Genomic DNA, 21,012 nt, shown 5'->3' with positions numbered 1-21,012 from the left:
CTGTGCCTCCCATATTGCCCTGTTCTTTCTTCTCTTCAAACATGCTTAGCTTATTCCTGCTTTCCAGCATCTGTAGTTGCCAAATCTTCCATATTTTTAATGGCTTTCTCCTTCTCAGCAGTCAGGTTTCAACTTGAATGTCTTCTCCTTGGAGATGTCTCCCTGACAACTCTCTTCCACACTTTCCTGAATTTACTTTCTTGATTCAATTTACAGACACTGAAGACATTTTATTTATTTGTATACTTTCTGTACAAGAACAAGGACAGCCTTTGACAACTGCCTCTCTTCCTTTATATTCTCTTTCTCCTTTTTATTCCTATGTCCCCTGCTGCTGAACCTTGGCTAACCAACAAATGGCAAAGTTTATAAAAACAGGTTTCAAAAAAAATGTTCTGACAGTTTTTTGGGTGATATTACAACAGTGACCCTGAGCAAGAGGCCCAAGGACCAAAACAACATCCAGCCATTCCAACAACAAGAGTTACAGCAACTGAAGATGAAAAGTGATACCTGAGTCAGACCATAAGGACAGGTACCCTGTCCTCTTCTCATCCCGTAAAACCCCAACCCTGCTTCAACTAGGAGAGTTACCTGGTCTTCACGTGCTGCCTGAGCACATCAGTTGAATAAAGCCTTTAACCTCTCTTTGAGTCGCTTAAATGAGTTCTTTTGACATTTTATTATATGCCTTCTCCCGTTAGAATTATGGCCCTTCTCATTAGGATTGATCTTCCCAGTTCTCTACCATCACTAGAACTTCGGATAATGCCTCTCACATGGTAGTGGCTCAATACATATTTGTGGGCTGACTTTTATTTTAGAAGGGAAACCAACTTGTTCTGAACTCCCAATATAATTGGTTTTTGCCTGTCACGTGACCTGATCATGTGCCCTCTTGCTCTTTGACCTCCTTCCTTGGAAAAGACCATTTATTTCATACCCACTAGTTATCTTGCTCTTGAATGAAGCCTTAGTAAGTGAGGTTCTTCATGATCCTATTTGCACTGGTTTTTATGGCCTTCATTACCACCTAATCCTGCCAGTGGAAAAAGAAGAGTGGTCCTTTTGTATAGACAAATGGAACTGGGATAAAATTTACCACATTTGAAAAAGAGAAGCCACAAAATCTCTCTGGAATCTTTCATGCAAGAAAAAAGATCACTTAGTATACTGGTAACTAAACTCCTAATAGTGAGCACTATTCCACAAGCTCCCAAATACCTCAGAACCCAGGGAATTCAGTGAAGCACTACACAAAAATTTCCAAGCTACCCATAAAAAGGAGGACCTCAGCTTGAATTCTGCCATATTGCGCCCATTTTGCTTTGCTCTCTACTATTCCATCTAATTAACTCCTTCTCTATAAGAGGAGGTTGGGGCTGTTATTATGACTTTGGGAAACTTAGGGCCCCGTTAGGTCCAGGGAGGGGAGGAAATACACATACCAGCACTAGGACTTAATCCCTTAGCGGAAGCTGCACCTAAGTGAGTGGTTCCTGGCATCCCTATTTAAGGAGTAAGCCTGACAGAAAACTGTGTTCTTCTGACATGATAATATTTAGACTTATAAACCCGGACACCAGGGCTAGAACTAATTTCCTTAGCAAATGTACAGGCATAGCTATCATCCCCCTACATAGAGAGCAATGGGCGAAAGAGGAACTCCACTTTCCTCCAGATACTAAGCCCCATATGATGGCAAACAGACTGAGCAGGGGCCAGATCTGAGGTATGGAGAACAGTTAAGAGTCCATTACATCAATCCAGGAGCAGAGAAGATGGGGAGAACTGGATATATCTGAGAGCTAAAATGGAATTACAATTAATATTTACTGCAAATGATGGAATACATGAACATATTTGTAGAATTCATGTTACAATATTACCTCAGTGACACAAGTATAAAAAATTAGTTCTAACCATAAATATTAAAATAATGTTTCCTGGGGACATTTATTTTTAATCATTCCTCTATTCCATCACTGTATCTTATCAAACCTCTATTGTGTTATTTCAAAGCCCATTTCTGAAAGGACATTTAAAAGAGTAACTAAGGTTCCATTTATGAGGATTTTTTTTTTTTCTTCTGGAAATCTGAAAATGCATGACTAATGTTTGGGTTAAACTGACATCAAGGAGTATATGATAGCACATTCTAATTTTTTTCACTGAGTTCATAAATAATTTGGAAAATTTCCCCAATTTTCAATTAGGAGAAAGCCACATCATGCATAATGCTATCTGAACTGTGTAACTTGAAGATTTTCTTTCATTTCTCTTTTGAAGTTGGATTTATCTACCAATTATTTCAACCCTCCAAAACAAATTCACACACATTTTTTTTTAAGACATCTTTATTGGAGTATAATTGCTTTACAATGGTGTGTTAGTTTCTGCTTTATAACAAAGTGAATCAGCTATACATATACATATATCCCCATATCTCCTCCTTCTTGCATCTCCCTCCCACCCTCCCTATCCCACCCCTCTAGGTAGTCACAAAGCACCGAGCTGATCTCCCTGTGCTATGCGGCGGCTTCCCACTAACCATCTATTTTACATTTGGTAGTGTATATATGTCCATGCCACTCTCTCACTTCGTCCCAGCTTACCCTTCCCCCTCTCCGTGTCCTCAAGTCCATTCTCTACATCTGAGTCTTTATTCCTGTCCTGCCCCTAGGTTCATCAGAACCATTTTTTTTTTTTTTTTAGATTCCATATATATGTAAATTCACACACACTTTTATTAGAATGTGATTTCTTTGTGGGCGATTCTTGCTAAGTCAAACTGATTCGGTAAGATGAAGCGTCGTTAAATACGCTTTACATAAAGCAGCCAGAAGGGGCAGCAAAGAAGCTTGCTTCTTCATAGGCGCCCCTTTAACAACGTCCAACACGGGAGGGTGCTTCCGTCTGCCAACCAAGCTCAGGAACAAGATTTCCCAGTTACTACTCTTACCTTTCCTTAGTAGCTTACGCCCTTGGCACTTCTCCACTGTCTTCACAGCAACTTTAACAGGGTCCTTGAAACGAATTAAGTTAGGTGCTCACAGGTATTTAGACTAGACAGAAGGTTCCTCCTCTTCAGTGGTAGTGAAAGCCTTTATTGATTTCCTGTCAGGTGGGTGTCTTCATCTCTAAGCCCCAAGTCACATCTATTCCCAGTCCAGAAGGCTGGTCTTATCTCTTCTGAAGTCCATTTTCTAAGTAAACCAAGTCAGGCCTAATCACTTCACCCTCGTGGTGGAGTCTTTAATTCCAGTCTCATCTATCATCAACACTTCCTTTGCCTGCCTCATTCTCCTTTATAAAACCCATTTCCTTTCTCCCTTCTTATCTCCTTTAACGCTTAAAGTCCTAGGTCACTGAAGGCACAAGAATGTGTCTTTTGTTAAAGTACCAGGCACATCATCTCCCATAGCATTAACACACCAAGGTGAACCACTCAAGTATACATGATGTAGGCAGATTCATCAAAAGGCACCAAAATAAGAAAAAAATGGAAAATTCCAGGCTGGGGTCTTCAAAAAATATACAGGTAAACTGAACATCATTAAAAAGAACTGATTTCAAGAAGTGAGAGATCACCATTAATGTTTTTTCTATCTTTATGTAATACGCAATCACCATTATTTTATCCAAGGAAATAGAACAGAGTGGGGAAAATGCAAGGCCAACCTAACCCCATTGAGATTAGGTTGTTGAGTAAAGCAAAATTAGAAAAGGTGACGTGTAGTGGTTTGTGAACCACACACATCTGTTCTCAAATCCCAGCTCAGTTGTTACTGTGTCGCATTGGGCAAGTTACTTAAACTCTCTGAGCCTCAATTTTGATTTAAAGAAAATAAACACAATAATACTTTTTCACAGAGCTTTTTAAAATTAAAAATAAAATGTCCAAAGTGCTTACTGCATGGCTATCGGTCATGGGAATATTCCTATCTGAAAAATTCTGAAATCTTCACATCAGGAGCTTGCTCTTTTTAGATTTTTGAGATGATACAACTCCAGGTTTCTTGAATTTTGGCCCCAATATCCAGTTCTAACTCAGTTGCTCACTATCCTCTCTAATGTACACAGAGCTACAGTCAGTCACAGTGCTATGTTCGTGGTCTCCCATGAACCAGAGATCACAGATATTTCTTCTTTGTCTTTGCTCACCTTCATCTTTCAGTACTGCCTCTCCCCATTACCTTCCTCTCTCTTTATAGATCTAGATCCAGTTCTTCCTGCTGCATGAAGATTTCCTAGATTGCACTGCAGTTCAGTTAACTCACTTTCCTGTAAATACCTGGTATGCATGTAACCTGTCACTTGCTAATACCTGATGCTGAGTCTTGCTTCAGGTATTCTGAGGTTATCACCAAAGGGAGTCAACATGGATTCAAAACTATGTCTAGCCACTATTATACTTTTCTGTTCCTCCTTCCCTCTTTGCTGATAACACTGAGAGTTCAGTTAACCATGGCTACCTCCACTGGGTACTGATGCCCCTGCATGACACCTGTGATACTTCCAGATACTCCTTGTCTGGGTATCATATTATCCAGTGATTAACTGCACCTCCAGTTCCCACACTGGACAATATTCCCAAGGCAGAATCGAAGACAAGGCCTCCATCTTTTTTTCTTATCCTCTATTAAAGGCTAAAAGCTTTTGCCCAATATCTTATAAGACTGATATCTCATGAATATTAATATCTTACACAGTCATTTCAGTTCTATGTCACAGTTCTTTGTTTCTCCCAAAAATTCTCATACGAGTCAGTGGTGAAAGGAAATGCTATGCTTAGAGATTCATTCAAGCCACTCATCACGTCACTCCTCCCCTCTGATGACTAAGACTTACTTATCGGGTTAGATTTTTCTATTGATTCTCTTGGTTTAGACTGTATCCTCCCAGGGGGCCCCTCAATCCTTCAAGCCAACCAACTCTGGCCGCAGCCCCCAAAGAACCTCATATTTTCCCAGATATGAATCTCCTGAATGGACCTAACTTAGCATAATCTTAAAACACACTATATTCATATCATTTATGGTATTCATTTTACTTTTAATCATTACCCCTTCATTTTGTAATTTAATATTTTATGTGGTTTTGTCTTGTCTCTGCATCTAGACTGTAAGTTTTTTCAGGACAGTGAAGGCGGTATAACAAGCCCTTAGAAGCAAAGCACTGTGTCATGACATAATAAATATAAATATGTATCTTCTTTGTGATTTTTTTGAGGGAATATTAAATGGAGTGATGAACAGAGTTTCAAAGCTATTTCAAGATGTGGATGAAAGTCAAAGAACAGACATCTGAAGGTGATGCAGGAAGCTCTCATTAATTAATTCAGCATTTATTGAGGAGCTACTAAATGTTCAGCACTTCATCAGGCTCTGGACTACAATGTAAATGAGGTACGCCAGCAACTACAAGGAGCCCTCAGTCTAACAAAGGAGTTAAATATGTTCAAAAGTACAATTTATTGCCTTAGTGACTATAACAAATATAAATTTAGGGTAATATGAGAATACAAACATGCAAAGAAGCCCCAAAATATTAGAAGTTTGTGAAATTTGATTCTTACAAATAAACACTTGGAAGTACTGATGAAATTATTAGATCACCTGATGTATGATTACCTATGTGTGATTTCCCTTTCCAATTTAGTTCCGTTAAAGACAACCCCCCTTTTCTCTTCTTCTGGGCAGAGGGTTCAGAGTAGAGGTAAACATTAGGAAGTTGTTTAGATATCAGAGAGCACTGAATGGTTGGTAATGCTTTGGGGGCAGGTCCTTACGTACCTGGCAGTAAATATGCATGGCGCTCTTGCCCATTTCACAAAGAATGAAAGAACTGGGTCATTCTCCCTCACAAGTTGTGAGTAGGTAAATGCAATGTGCCAGGCCAGCGCCCCGTTTTCTGTAGTGACTTTTCTATCAAACAACCACAAAATATGTTTCTCTAAAAGCCATTCAGCCAGTGCCTGATTCTTCTCAGGATAGACCTTGAATTGACTCAGATTAGAATATTAAAACCCAGTGATTATTTTATGTACAATAACCCTAGCACTTATTTCCTTGTTTTCATTAATAACGGTAACAGATACAATATAAGATTTATCATAATTGTTTGCAGTAGTCCTTTTTTATTTATTTAGTTATTTATTTTTATTTTATTTCTTTTTGGCTGCACTGAGTTTTCTTTGCTGCTCGAGGGCTTTCTCTAGTTGCAGCAAGCGGGGGCTACTCTTAGCTGTGGTGCACGGGCTTCTCATTGCTGTGGCTTCTCTTGCTGCGGAGCATGGGCTCTAGGCACGCAGACTTCAGTAGCTGCGGCCTGCGGGCTCCAGAGCACGGGCTCAGTAGTTGTGGCTCACAGGCCCAGTTGCTCTGTGGCATGTGGGATCTTCCCGTACCAGGGCTCGAACCCGGGTCCCCTGCATTGGCAGGCGGATTCTTAACCACTGAACCACCAGGGAAGCCCTGCAGTAGTCCTTTTGAAGAATTTCATTCATATACAAAAATATCTGATCTGACCAGCAACCTCTGAAGAGTAGCTGCTTAAATTTACTTTCAGACATGGGGTGAGTTACTGAAAAAGATGGTAAGTTGAATGTGGATGCATGGGCATAACAGGGTGAAATTTACAAACACCTAAAGGACACTATGAATGCCACTTCTTGCCAGTAAGAAGATTATTTTATTTAAAAAAAAATAATAGGGCTTCCCTGGTGGCGCAGTGGTTGAAAGTCTGCCTGCCAATGCAGGGGACACGGGTTCGATCCCTGGTCCGGGAAGATCCCACATGCCGCGGAGCAACTAGGCCCGTGAGCCACGACTACTGAGCCTGCGCGTCTGGAGCCTGTGCTCCGCAACAAGAGAGGCCGCGATGGTGAGAGGCCCGCGCACCGCGATGAAGAGTAGCCCCCGCTTGCCGCAACTGGAGAAAGCCCTTGCATGAAACGAAGACCCAACACAGCCAAAAATAAATAAATTAAAAAAAAAAAAAAATCCTTCCCTCTACTTTAAAAAAAAAATAATAATAATAGAATATATAACTTAAAAATACTGGAACGGAATTTTACTCTAATGTTTGAAATATAATATTCAAATCTGAATTTGCAGTTTGATTTCTATAGTAAGCAAGAGAGTGCATATCTTTTTCTTTTAACCATTAAAAGCCTCTATTGACTATTAAAACATTTTCACTGTGATTAAAATGTCATATGCTTATTATTTTATCAGTTCATTAATTCACTCATTCATAAATACACTATACACATTAAGGGACTATTAGGTACCAGGTTGTTTTTTTGTTTTTTTTTAATGAGTGAAGATTACTACAATAGAAAAGGACCAGTGCCCATGCTAAGATGTATATATTCTGGTGGGGAATGGAAAAAAAGTTGTGGATAGCCCCTAATACAGGGGAAGTAACATCAAAAAGACACTCTCTTACTAATTGAATCACACTATCTGAGGGCAGATCTGGCAGATATGCACATTCACTTCTATAGCTCTGCATTACTTGATTTTGATTTGTGACAGACTTCTTTTTAGACTTAAATTGTAAATGCCTTCCTGGTCTATTCAAACCAGTTACTGGGTTTCTGCATGTGAAAAATGCATGCTTGAACCTGTAACTGTTTCCAAGCAGGAAACAAATGCCTTGTGGAAAAGGCAAGCTGAATTTGCTATTGATCTTTAAAACCCAAACATTTGGGGGAACTTCAATGTCCAGTCACAGAGTTCCTTTTAAAGCATGCCCTTGATTAAATCTCAGAAAGAAAGCCAGATACAGAGGCCAGACACAGATTCACCTGGGTGAAATATGATTAGACTTGGCAACTAGAACGGTACTTAATGCAATTACTGTATGATTAATTAGAGACCGTAGTTTGAAACAGTCAAGTTATTTCCAAGATATGAATCTTTTAGTAGTAAATGCATCATATTGATGAGAATGAGTTATGGGACATATCTCACAAGGGTGAGACACTTATAACTCACAGGTGAATGATGTACAGAATTTAGGACAAATGAAATCAAACTGTAATTTACCATCCCTTTCAGGACAGGACATTTTGGAAGGTCTCCAAATCATGTATTTCAGAAGGTTCTGGCTTGATTAAGAATTTTATCTGATGAAAGATCAGATGGAGAAAGCCCTACCTTTTCTTCTGGTAAAGGGTGTTTTCATTCTGCCAAAAGCTCATGCCAGGAAACAAACACTTTTCAAATAAAAATTATTATAAGTTAGCTTAGTTAGACATTGTATTATAATAAGTGTATTTCCTTGGCTTACATCAGATCAGATTTGATAATCAGATTTGCATCAGCTATGTCCAGGAGATGCTCAGGAATAGAGTAGGAGACTTTCTATTAGGTACAGATTTGAGAATTAAAGAAGTTGGGATTTGGGACTGGGAAATTCTTCGATGCCTCTTCCAGTGCTTCACATTTGCCAGCCACCAACTATAAAAACCTACACGCAATGCATTTACTTTTGCAGAGCCATAACAACATGCATCATTTTCAATTTTTAAAATCTAACTCCTAGTAACTAAAAGAATGTATGTACTTATTTGTACCTCAATTATTGCATATGGATTTTTTGTAATTCTTGTGGTTCTATTTATTATATTTTCTTACTTGCATTACAGGAGTAGGTAAATTATGTGGCAGGGAAGAAAAATGTTGAAATCCAAGACCTTAGGTACACTTTACTTAAGTCATGAAATGATGGGAACAAACGAGTTCAGAGGTGTATCTAACATTGTGAAGGGTTAGTTTTTAATTTTCTTTAAGACTTTTTAGATTAGAGGTCTAGACAGAGATGGCATACATGTAATACTGATTATGGTTTAATCCAAGTAGGATATATAGGGGGAAATTTACTGAGCTTCAGAGCCTAGCTGAATTCCAGTAAAGTAGAATCATGAAAAAGTATTTAAACTCTTAAAAAACTTTTCTATCAGAATTAGTTTTCAATCTACTTTGAATTGCTCATATAAATACCATCACTTTTATGAAATCACATTTTTGAGTCATATTTCAATACCATCTGCAATATTTCCAGTGCTGGAGATAGAATTTTTATTTTCAATCCTGATAATTTACATCATATTTGCCAGCCCACATCATTTTTACTAGACATTCTATATCTCGCTGTTCTTTTTAACCATCCCATAATGGCATTTCAGCTAAGTAAAGGCAAACAGGAGAGTAGGGTTTGATTTCCAGTCTTCAAAACTGAAAAAGAATTATGTGATTTAGTCTTGATATAATTGATAAGAAAAGGCATACCTACATGTCAGCTCTGGGAGACAATAACATTGTGAGAAAACAAAAGTGAATAAGAAATGGTCTCTGCCTAAGAGTACTTACATTCTAGGGAGCGAAACAGATGTGGTAGAAATATGTTCGAGGGGTCAAGATATACACGATAGGAGACGAAAAATACTGTGCAACAGCCGTGAGGCCAAATAACGTGCATGCCTAGGAGGTGTGAGTCTCGAGAGACGAGAAGTTTGATCGCGAGAACTCCCTATGATACAATAAACAGTATGGGAATATCATGTTCATATTTGCTTTTGCTTTTAGTAAGAGAATTACTACTCTTTCTTTGAGGCTCAGCTCTGGTTCACCTCCTTCATGAAGCTTCCGTGAGGCTTCAGGCCCACCATGACTTTCTTCCTCTGAATCTCTGTAATTATTGTCATCTACCCAAGTTCCTGCCTGACAGAGTACGGCCTTTTTCCTTTTCTGATAATATTGCATATCTGCTCTGCTTGTCACTGGCATCATAAACTCCTTGAAGATAAAGCTAACGTTTAAGAGTAGAAATTTACAATATTGCATGAGTTTCAGGTATATAGCAAAGTGATTCAGTTATATATATGTATATTTTTGGATTATTTTCCATTATAGGTTATTATAAGATATTGAAGGAAGTCTAGGCCATGAGCCACTAAGCTATGAAATAAGAAGAAAGGGGCAGAGATCGTCTTTAATGTATGTGGAGGTGAAAGCAGACTGAAATCGAGACTGTTGCACAGGGCCCAGTGACCCTGCACAAAAAGACCCTCAGCAAAAATCTCCTGCTGATGGTGATAATAATAGAGCCTGACAATAACTGGTTTTGGCTTCATAATTAGGCTTCAATTTGAATGTGTAAAATGTAGCCTGTGCATGGAATTCTATCTACTACCAAGAGTGTGAAAGTGAGGTTACTCTCGAAAAAGAAATTTCCCAGTAAAAGGAACTCTATCTATACAAGCTGCCTTAAAATTACAACGTCTCTCTTGTCAAAAGCAGGGAGAGGGAGAACAGCGTCTTGGCTTTGCTTGAACGAATAAAAAAGATAATGATAACCTCAATGATGGTAGCAACATATCTAGAGAAGGGATATGTTACTGGCCAAAATGGTCTGTTCTGATTGAAATGCAGGGAAGCCCAAAGAAAGAAAGGTTAGCATGTTCATGGGTTGGGGAGGACAGAGGGGAGAGGGGAGAGTATGTGTGTATCAGGTGAGAGAAGAGGAGGAAGGAAAAGAAAGAGCAAGAGGAAGGGGAAAAAGAAGAAGGAAGAGGAGGAGGAGGAAAAGAGGAGGAGAATAGAGGGAAAAAAATGAGAATTTATCTGACCAAGGTCTATGTTCTTAGCACCAGAGTTGTAATCTGTGGGAAAAGATGGCTCAAAACCATTCACTTTCCTCTGATTAGCAACAGTCCTCCATTCAGGAAAAAAGTGGCCCATGTGGCAGGTAAACCTAAACTCTTTCTTTTTGAGCCAGACCTGATCACAAATTAACACGCCTGCAAAATGTATTTGGCTGCAAAACCCTTTGTACATGCAACATGTATCTCCAGACCAGTGTTCCAAAGAACACACGTTAGAAAACAATCTGTTTAAATTACTCTGTTAGTTTAACGTGTTTATATGCTCTCTGTTAGGGGAAAGAAAATTCTATATAGATAAAAAACAAAGTATTATTCAAATGATTTTTAATTTGGCCATTTATGTAAATATTCAATAAATTATAGGTATATGAATTTATATACAACATTTATGCCGAGAATTATATATGAAGTGTGTACATACGTTTACTTCTCTTTGTTGGAAAGGGGAAACCAGTTTGTTATTGACATTATCATCAGCAAACATTTGTTCAGAAGCAGGGCCTATCATAACACTAGTAGTAATAGGCCCTCTGTAAAAAGAAACACTATGGGTTGTACCTCTCAAGCCTCTTTCAAATCCATGGAAAAGCAAAACACACACATGTGCAACAAGAAGGAAATTACACAATATTATAGAAATTTATTATATAATAGAGGAAATTTGCACCTATATATAGAGGCATAGGGATTGGATTGTTAGTTTTAAGAACTGAAAAAGAGGATAATAATAGAACGGAAAACTCACAGGTTTTATAAAGAGGAGATCTTGGGAGAAAAACTCACCCTGACCCATATTAGCAGTGTGAGCCTGGGAAAATTACTAACCTTTCTAAGTCTTCTTCTTCATCTTGAATATGTATATAATTACGTCTACACTAAAGGGCTACTAATATAAATGACCTGTATTGATCCAAAAATTCAATTTAGGGTGGTTGTCGTTATTATTTTATTGCTATTGTCACTGTTGGATTCAATAGAAAGAGACATGATAGAATCAGGTCTTGGTTATCCTTCCTTTCACATTGCTGCAGAAGAGACTTTGTAAAGATTATCTCCAGCAGTATCTTAATTTCATGCTAAATCTTATCCTTAGAAGGAATAAATCCCTTCTAATGAAATGTTCCCTTTGCTCACTCAGGGATTTCCTACTGCTTAGTCCAAACCCTCTTGCACACATTTTGTCAAGCTGTTAACCCCTGGCATGATGTTGCTCGACTTGCTGGTTACCTCCACAGTCCATCACTTCAATGCTACTTCTGTCACCACAGTGCATCCCCAAATTCCTTTCCTTTCCACCATGGGATTCCTCTGCCCCTCACTGAGGGCAACCATGAGCTGCTGAGAGAAAATGAGCCGCTCTCCAGTCCTGGCTTGTTGCCGACACCCACAGTCCAATCCTAAAAGGCCCTTCTGCCAAAGCTTGGAATCCCTTAATTTGCCCTTGGTTGATTCATTTTTCACCTCCCACTGCAGTTTTCTAGTCTATACTGTCTTCCCTCACACCTCAGCTGATGATCTGGATTCTGCCTTTTCCTGAGAAGACTGGAGCCACTCAAAACCAATAGTCTACAAAGCACTGACCAGAAATTCATGGAATTGTCTTGGATTTATCCCCATTCATCTCCTAGTAGGGTCGTAAGATTAATCATGACAGTTAGTTTTTAAAGTATTATTTTACTATGTTAAGTGTAGTGCTAATTCTAAATTTTCATTTCAAAATTAGTGTCAATCTTTCTTATAAAATACATGTAACAAAAAGAAAAGGTTAAAGGCATAATTATATATCCTGCTTGATTAATGTCAGGGACCTCTAATGACAGTCTTTATGCATGTATTATATATTAAAGTAGTATTTCCAAATTAGAGAATCATGTCAACAGATCAGGATGATTTGTTTGCTGCCGTAAGAGACAGTGGTCCTTTCATAACCACGTATAAGCATCTGTGGATTCAACCAGTGGTGGATGGCACTCCACTGTACTATGCCATTTTTTTATAAAGGACCTTTAGCATCCATGGATTCTGTTATCCAGTGGCAAGGGGTTGGGGGCAGGCGGTGTCCTTGTTTTCAATGTGTTTTATTGATTCTAAAGATTATAATTTGGTATGGAAAATCATTCTGGTGATCTTTGGTTATAAAGAAAATGATTGTAATATGACATGTAACATGATTGTAACATGTAACATCATTGTAATATGACATGTATCATGACTGTAACATGTAACATATTACAATCATGTAACATGATTGTAATATGACCAATAACAGATTGATAAACAGGGCATTATCTCAAAGTCACAACACTAACCATAACTCATTGACCCGTCATCATTCTAAGAAGGACCTTGCTGCTATAATTTGATTAGACCAAGATCTCTTCAAATAACCTGAAGGAGAGAAATGCTTATATAAATAAATAATAATAATAACTACCACCACCACAACTAATACTTATTGAGTGCTTATGAGGTGTCAGGTGTTCTGCTAAGCACTTTACAACTCATTTACTTCTAGGAACACTGGTAAAATATTCTGACATTTGGCTGAAACAAATGGATTTCTAGATAGAACTGCCACACATATAGATTGTAAATAATAGTAATAATAATAATTAGAGCAATAATAAAAATAATAATCAATAATAATTAGAGCAGTAGCATATTTATAATGTGTCAGATTTCTGAGTGTTTTATAGCTATGATCTCATTTAATCCTCACAATTGCACCATGGGACCCCTACTAATATCTTCATGTTTCCTATTGGGAATCAAAGCTCTGGAATGATAAATAACTTGCCCAGGATCACATAACTGGTAAGTGTCAGAGTTGGGATTCAAACCTAGCTCTTAATTAAAGCCAGTACCTATAAATGTGACAGTATATTTACAACCACATTTTGTGATAACCTGCCTCCCCAAAATAGAAGAGGGTAGTTTGCTAGCATGGCAGTATTCCAGTGACTTCTACCCAGAGAAGTCCATACCCAACAGCACGGAAAGAGCCAAAACCTTACTTCTTTCTCCCAAGCACTTGAGATCCATAAAAATAAAAATTCAAAATCTGTGATAGTTTGTGAAAGAGAACTATACTTCATTTATAAAGGCAATGAGACATTTAGTAAATGTTATGCCTTTTTTTTTCTTGTTCCTTAATGTCAGATTAAATTCTCCATACCCGTAGACCTTTGGTACTATTATATGTCATTATGTGATTTAAAAATATTGGTTACTAAATAACAGCAGTGTTGAAAACCATAAGAGGATAAGATACCCTTGATCTAACAATGGAGAGGATGAATCAAATACCAGTGGCCCCACTAACAAGAGAGATATTTCCAACCGTTAAAAACTCAGAAGTTACGATTTTGATCTGAAGCACAAATGTTGATATTCATTCATTCACCCATCAGATATGTTTATTGAATTAGTATGTGGTTCTAGAATTAAGATCCTAGAGAAGAAAGACAAAGACCCTGGTATCAAGAATATTACATTTTAGTGAATCATATCTTCATTACCTCAAGTATGCATATTTAGAAAGAAATTCTTCAGTTTTTCCCAGACTATAAGAGCACTTCTCTGAAAAACAGATGACTCAATCATACAAAATGTACTGAATCTGGTGTACTAATGGGGAGCCATACGACAATGGTAATGTTCAATAAGATAATTGGCGTTAAAGTGATGCTGTGAGTTAGGAGTTTCCTGCAGCGGAGGTGTTAATGCACCCCGGCTCATTAAAGGGTTGTGTCAGAGAAGGCTGGGTTGAAGTTCATTTTCATTCATTTTGTGTCTTCTTCAGGCTCCCTTTCCCAGTTATTTTCCATAGCTTTAAAGTGTTCCCCATTATTCTGACCAAATGTGCACTGTGATGGAAAGGACGTGATACTTTCAGCAGAATTACTTAATTAGGTTTAAGTAAGCAGTCTGTGCCAAGTAGGGTAGGTTTGCTGTCTAGCCATAAAAATGTGCCTGCCATGCATGCTGCGTTCCCAAGGAGTGAAACATGGTGATTGATGTGATGATAAAACGATGAAGGGAAGCATAAAGCCTGAGAGATAAAAGTCTCAAAAGGGAAATAAAGTAGGGTAGCAGCTGCCCCCATCTTAATTGAAGCATAAATTTCAGGAACAGGATCTGAGGCTTAATTTCAAGCGCATATTGGCAGAGAGTTTAGCGCACGCGTGCGCGCGCGCGCGCGCGTGTGTGTGTGTACCCTTGTGTGTGATGAAAACCACGTAAGTTAAATTCTATTCATCCTTTGTATGGAGAGTTTTCAAACCATTTCTAAAATAGGAAAATGTTGCAAATATAGAGGTTTATGGATTGTCACTGAGAGCATTGAACACAGATCAACAGAATCAATGAAGGGCAGGCACTGTTCTAGGCACTGGTGATACAATAGACTCTGAACCACACATTTCTGCACTCATGGAGCTCAGTGTTTTTAGTTTATCTTTTCTCCCTGCGCGTACCTTCCCTGCCTGCTCCTCCACTCTATGCCAGAATCATTTTCTTATAGATTAGATTACATCACTTTCATATTTATAACCATGATAGTTGTGCATGAAAAACACGACAGTCCAGCCCCGACCTGTATGCCCCACCTCTTTTTGCATTCCTCCCTACACTCCAGTATCCAGGTTTCCATTCTCAAGCATAACATTTATTTTTACACCACGGTGACTTTGCCATATTGTGCCCTGAGCCGACAATGCCTTCACACCCATTTCCTATCAATTATAATTCTCCCCACATTTTAGCTGTGCAGCTGAAATGCCTCTTAAGCCTTAAAGACCTTTTAATACTCCTATCGCTTTTAACAATCCTTCATTTAGGTTTCTAGAGAATTTTGTTTGAAACACATCATTAAACTTTTTAGTTCATTTTGCCTGGAGTGAGCTGTTTAGTGTCTGTTTTACTTTGGGAGTGTGAACTATTTGAGGACGGGGCAGGGAGGATTGCTAATTTGTTTCTGGCCACATACTGCTTTACATGTGGTTGATATTCAAAAATTGTTTGGGGAGCAAGTAAACATGTAGCCAAAAGTATTTAAGATTCATATGAGTCTTTTCATGATGGAAACAGCTACCTCACTAAGTTCTCAAAATTTTATTTTCAGAAGACCTCAGAATAAGAATAGTGGCATAGTAAGCTGGGACGAAGCGAGAGAGTAGCATTAGCTAGTGCGAAGCAGCTGCATAGCACAGGGAGATCAGCTCGGTGCTTTGTGACCACCTAGAGGGGTAGGATAGGGAGGGTGGGAGGGAGACGCAAGAGGGAGGAGATATGGGGATATATGTACACATATAGCTGATTCACTTTGTTATACAGCAGAAACTAACACAACGTTGTAAAGCAATTATACTCCAATAACGATGTTTAAAAAAAAAAACAAAACAGAAGAGTGGCACAGGTGAAAATGCTCACACTCTCTGCAGAGAGTAAAGGACACATTGGGTACACAGGTGCAACTTAAATGTTTTTCATTAACCACCTTGGAGACTGCAAATCCCATTACAGGGGGCATGCGATTATCAGAAGTGCTTTGAAAAATCTCACCTTTTATATCCTGTCTTTATAGCTTAATATTGCTTCTATGTACAAGCATACAGTAATGTTATCTTGAGCTAGGCAAACTTTTACTTTAAAAATGCTTTAAGAAAGAAAAATTGCTTTTAGGCTAAGAAGCAGTGCAAATTTTTATGATTTTGTTACAAATTTCTGAGAACAGAATTCAGAAGTCTTGACGTTCTTTTAACTTTATGGAGAAGCTGACATGCATCACCATAAAAATGCAGCTGCCATTCTTACAACCGAGAACAAAAGTGAATTTCAAACTAATATAAGTATAAAACTATAATGTATACATTTTCTGTTCATTTTAAAAGAGTCAGCCTTTAACTGGGAAAATATATGAATTCGCTGTCAAATCTTTTATGTCCAGAGGGCCCTTCTAAAGTGTATGTTTTTATATAGAACTGTGGAATTTACTATCTCTGTACACCCTAAGCAACAGGATTCACTTTAAAAGACTCTGTGAAGAGAAGTTATGTTTCTTTACGATCCTTGGATCAAAAGTATTGTTGTATACTTTTTTCTACATTGATGACATACAGTCCAAAAAGATAAAGTATTCTAAAGAAAAAAAACACATCTTACAAATGGAGAAGAGCTTTTCCTTTGTGACAAGATAAATAATTGCTAATAATTACATTAACACATGATTATTTACCTTAAAATAAATATAATTTTATCTCTCCCCTTTTTGTCTTTCTTCTTCTTTCTAAGTCTGATGTTTTAACATGCAACCCGATTTTGGTGAAAATATTGAAATAAACATAGTCAGGATGAAATTTATTTTGGACCCAGAGATTAAGATTTAAAAGCTTAAGAATATGGAAGTCTGTCATGAAGCGTTCTTGCTATAATTATTTGTTAGATACCAATGCAATGAAGCTTGGAACTAGGTTGAGCTTTATCCCACAAATGCATCCTGCATGTTGATGTCTCTTTTATTTATAGACTTGCAGAGCTCTTCCAAATATGGGTAACCCAACTTGCCACAAAACAGGACAAACAATTATCCACTAACTCAGTTCATTAAATAAGGATTTCTGCCATGAGTTTGGTGATCTATACTATCTCTAACAAATTCAAAATTCATGACTAATTTGAGTTTCATACTCTCAGGATATCATCTTATAGACAAATAAGTTATTAGGGGATTGGGAACGGATATTTATTAAACTTTATAAAATCAATTATTTTCAAGTATTTTCAAAGTTCTCATTTATAACCAAATAATTATCTTAGGCTATAATTTATTGAGTTCCATTTTCTTTATTTTCAGAAAATAAAAGAGCTGTATTTGTTTAAAAAATAATTAAAGAGTTCAAGTGACTTAGAATAATCTCTCTCTGTTGTTTTCTAAATGATTAAATTTTACTTATATTTTCTGTTTCTATAATTGAACTTAAATCTTGCTTTGGGATTCATAAAATTTTGATGTAAGAGCTTTGATGGTCTTAAAATCAGAAGACAAGAATAACTTGTAGTTTCCCCAGGTAATTGTTGATAACAAATTTAAATTATGTTATAGAGGAAGAAGAGAGTTAAAGAGAAAGATAATAAGATCTGACCAAACTATGGATAATAGTTGAAAAGAGGTTCCAGAATGAAACACAAAAGTTGCAAAGAGAATAGTTGAATAAGAGTATGTGTAACATTTTAAATTCCAGGAGCCACAATGGACTATGTCATTGTGTTACCATTTAAAATAATACTTAGATGAACAGGATTTAGAATGATAAATACTTTCAAAGAAATAAAAGACAAAATAATGGTGTACCTTCTAAATTGGAATAACCTTGAAACATATATATAAGATCATATGCTATGAACTGATACTCAGATTTCTATATCATGTAAAATATAAATACATAAAGGCAACACTTTCCCTACTTAACTTTCAAAAAGTACAACTACTTATTCCATTATAGTTCAGAGTAGTTCCTTAAAGAGGAAATCTCCTTAGCTTGCAATTTTGGGCTATTGCACTAAACTATCATCCATAGTATCTTGTGTCTGCTTTACGTGTATCATAAAATAACTTCCCTTTCCTCTTGAGAAAAAGGGACTCAATTATTACTATATCCGTTCTCCTGAATCCAAGGGAGCACCATTCTGCAACAACCTGTTCAGTGGACTTAGAAAGCAAACAGAAAAGCTATACATTATTCAATCCAACTTGGCAGCACACTAAAGCCCTTAGAAATGCCTAAACAAATGATAAATGATCAGATGTCTCCCTCAAATCTTACCTGGTTTACTCTTTTTAAAAATCCAATCCTTGCTGTCTACCATGCAAAGCTCTGGGCCACTGGGTGAAATCCAAACTGGGTAGTTGATCATGATAATTCCAACAAGTCATGGGCAGTAGCATCTCTCAGAGTCCCACAAGTCAACTCCTTGAAATGAACCTGCAACAAGCAAGGTATTTCTTCATTTTAACTGAAAAACAGTGAACCATCTCCTAGGTCCAGGAGGCATCACTACTTAATCAATAAGGGAATCATAAAGGAGTGTGTGAGGGGCAATAGATGCCTCTCAAGGTTCTGATAAACATTAAAGCCAGAAGACTGAAGTTTATGTGCTACAGAGGTGTTTTTGCAGAGTGCATGCTTCTCTTCATGTTATTATTGATCTGTTTAAGCTGTCAGTGTAAATAAACCTTATTGATATTAAAAATCACACATTTTATAGTGTATACCCCTTCTCCTTCATGTAGGTGACCACTTGGAGTACTCGAGTATTTTTCTGACTCTATCCATACTATTCTCAGGGTAACTGGGAAATGAGGTTCAACAGGACAAAACCCATCAGCAACTAGAAGAAAATCCACATGATGGTCTAGATCAAGGACAGTTTCCTTTGTGAGTTCTGACATTTCACTCAGTGTCAACATTACCAGTATAAAAATTGAAACACATCTGTATGATAGTGTGTGAGAAACACCTTTGAGGGCCATATATGATGGGCTTCAAATCCAGCAGCCACCATTATCCAAATCAAAATACAGACCATAAGACAGTAACCAAAATGAACATGTTGTAGCCAGAGTCTGTACACAAACAAATGACCAGAACCAAGGAAAGTAATTAGATAACTAACATTGGGGCAATCTACCACATATTTAATGCTTCAACTATTTATATTCATATGAGTAAATATGGTGGTTAAACTTCATAAGCATGTTTAACTTCCATTCAAGGAGAAAAAAAACCCATGCATAATCAACAACTCTTAATCGCACTGATACCTGCCACACAAATAACTTTGTTCAATAGAAATTTAGAAAGATACTGATGGACAGATTTGTTTATTGGTCTTCCCAGGGTAGCCTTAAATAATGACTAGATTTTTTAGCCACAACAACCATATTTAGTTATGCATATACAAGAAAAAAAAATTATTATTATTTTCTAAGTGGTGCAACATAAATGGCTGAGAGGTTATTCTAAGTCTATAGGGGAACTCGTGAGTGATTATATGCTGCAAAGTCATGGACACAGGTGCAAAGACTGATTTTAACAAGCCACAAAGTGACATATCCTCATGCTCTTTGATTAGAACTTCAAGTATTCCCAGAAGTCCATGTGGAGATTTCATTAAAAGACACAGTAGTGAGATATCATTTTGTGCCATTTCAGCAAGAATGGTAAGACGGTAAGGAGCTGAAGTCAAATGCATACCTCAGAATAAAATGCAACACTTCAAAATAAGTCCTTAAAAAAAAGACATGTATACCTGGACACCAAATAACCATTGTGCAATTCAAAACTCAAGTGTTGTGTTGATGCTATTAGTGTCACACATAAATATCCACACACCCAGACACACACACAAAATGGCTGAAATTTTCTAATCTATTGATCCAAGCTCTGGTATTTATTAAGCTAAAATCTTAGTCGACTTCTGGATGCAAATGTTTCTATTCATGCCCTAAATTATTTTCCTTCTTTTCTTCTTTGAGGATACTCTGAAAATGATCAAATCAATTATTTTATAAAACAAATCTGTTTCCATGAGTAGTAATCCTTTTTGGTCTCTTGGTGGCCAGGCAGGGTATTAGAAGAAGTCATATAAGGGTAAACTAAATGACAGGGAAGTGGAAATTAAACATAATCTCCAAGCTACAGAACTGACTTTGACTTTGAAGTGAGAAATTTTTGAAAGCTACTTGTTTTGGAAGGCCCCATCTGTGACCTAGTATGACTTCTAATACTTCAGTTCTGCCACTTACTGTAAAAGAATGAAACTAAGTAAATTGGCATAACTATTTGTTTTCTAAAATGGCTTTATTTCATTATACAGAAACGATGCTATTGATCCCTTCTTTGAATGGGTAGGTTTTGTGTGTGTGTGTATGTGTGTGTGTGTGTGTGTGTGTGTGTCTGTTAAGTAGTGAATGAAAAGGTTTTCCACTGACCACTGAACTCTGATTCATTCATTAACACACTTATTCAGTCCACAAATTTTAACTGAGTACCTCAGTTGTGCCAGATATGGGATTAGGTGCTCAAATACATAATGAAAATGCACTTATTCTCCCCATAAAAAGTTTACTGTTTATTCTACTCTGATTTGTTAACATACACTGGTAACCAAGAAAGGTAGCAACATTAGACCAAATTAAAATAATTGGACTTATTTTATATCCCACCCACTATATGACCAGACAAGGGATTTTATGAAGTTTGCCAGTGAGCAAAGCATTACAGACCAAGGGTAAGCTACAATACGAAAGGACTGATATACCCAGTCAACTCACGTAC

General features: G+C 37.3%; 1 protein-coding gene across 4 annotated transcripts in view; it reads right to left on the bottom strand.

The window, feature by feature from the left end:
• The window catches only part of LINGO2 (leucine rich repeat and Ig domain containing 2), a 1,205,266-nt gene that overhangs the window by 290,631 nt on the left and 893,623 nt on the right, over nt 1-21,012 (bottom strand). For all 4 annotated transcript variants that reach the window (XM_059924622.1, XM_059924625.1, XM_059924624.1 and 1 more), the window contains one exon: nt 18,499-18,657. The gene's annotated coding sequence lies outside the window, so the exon portion shown is untranslated. The remainder of the gene's footprint in view (nt 1-18,498; nt 18,658-21,012) is intronic.

This window comes from Balaenoptera ricei, chromosome 6 (genome assembly GCF_028023285.1).
Source record: "Balaenoptera ricei isolate mBalRic1 chromosome 6, mBalRic1.hap2, whole genome shotgun sequence".
Classification (NCBI taxonomy): Eukaryota; Metazoa; Chordata; class Mammalia; order Artiodactyla; family Balaenopteridae; genus Balaenoptera; species Balaenoptera ricei.
The sequence above is the reverse complement of the archived record's forward strand: the minus strand, read 5'-3'. Positions and strand labels throughout refer to the sequence as shown.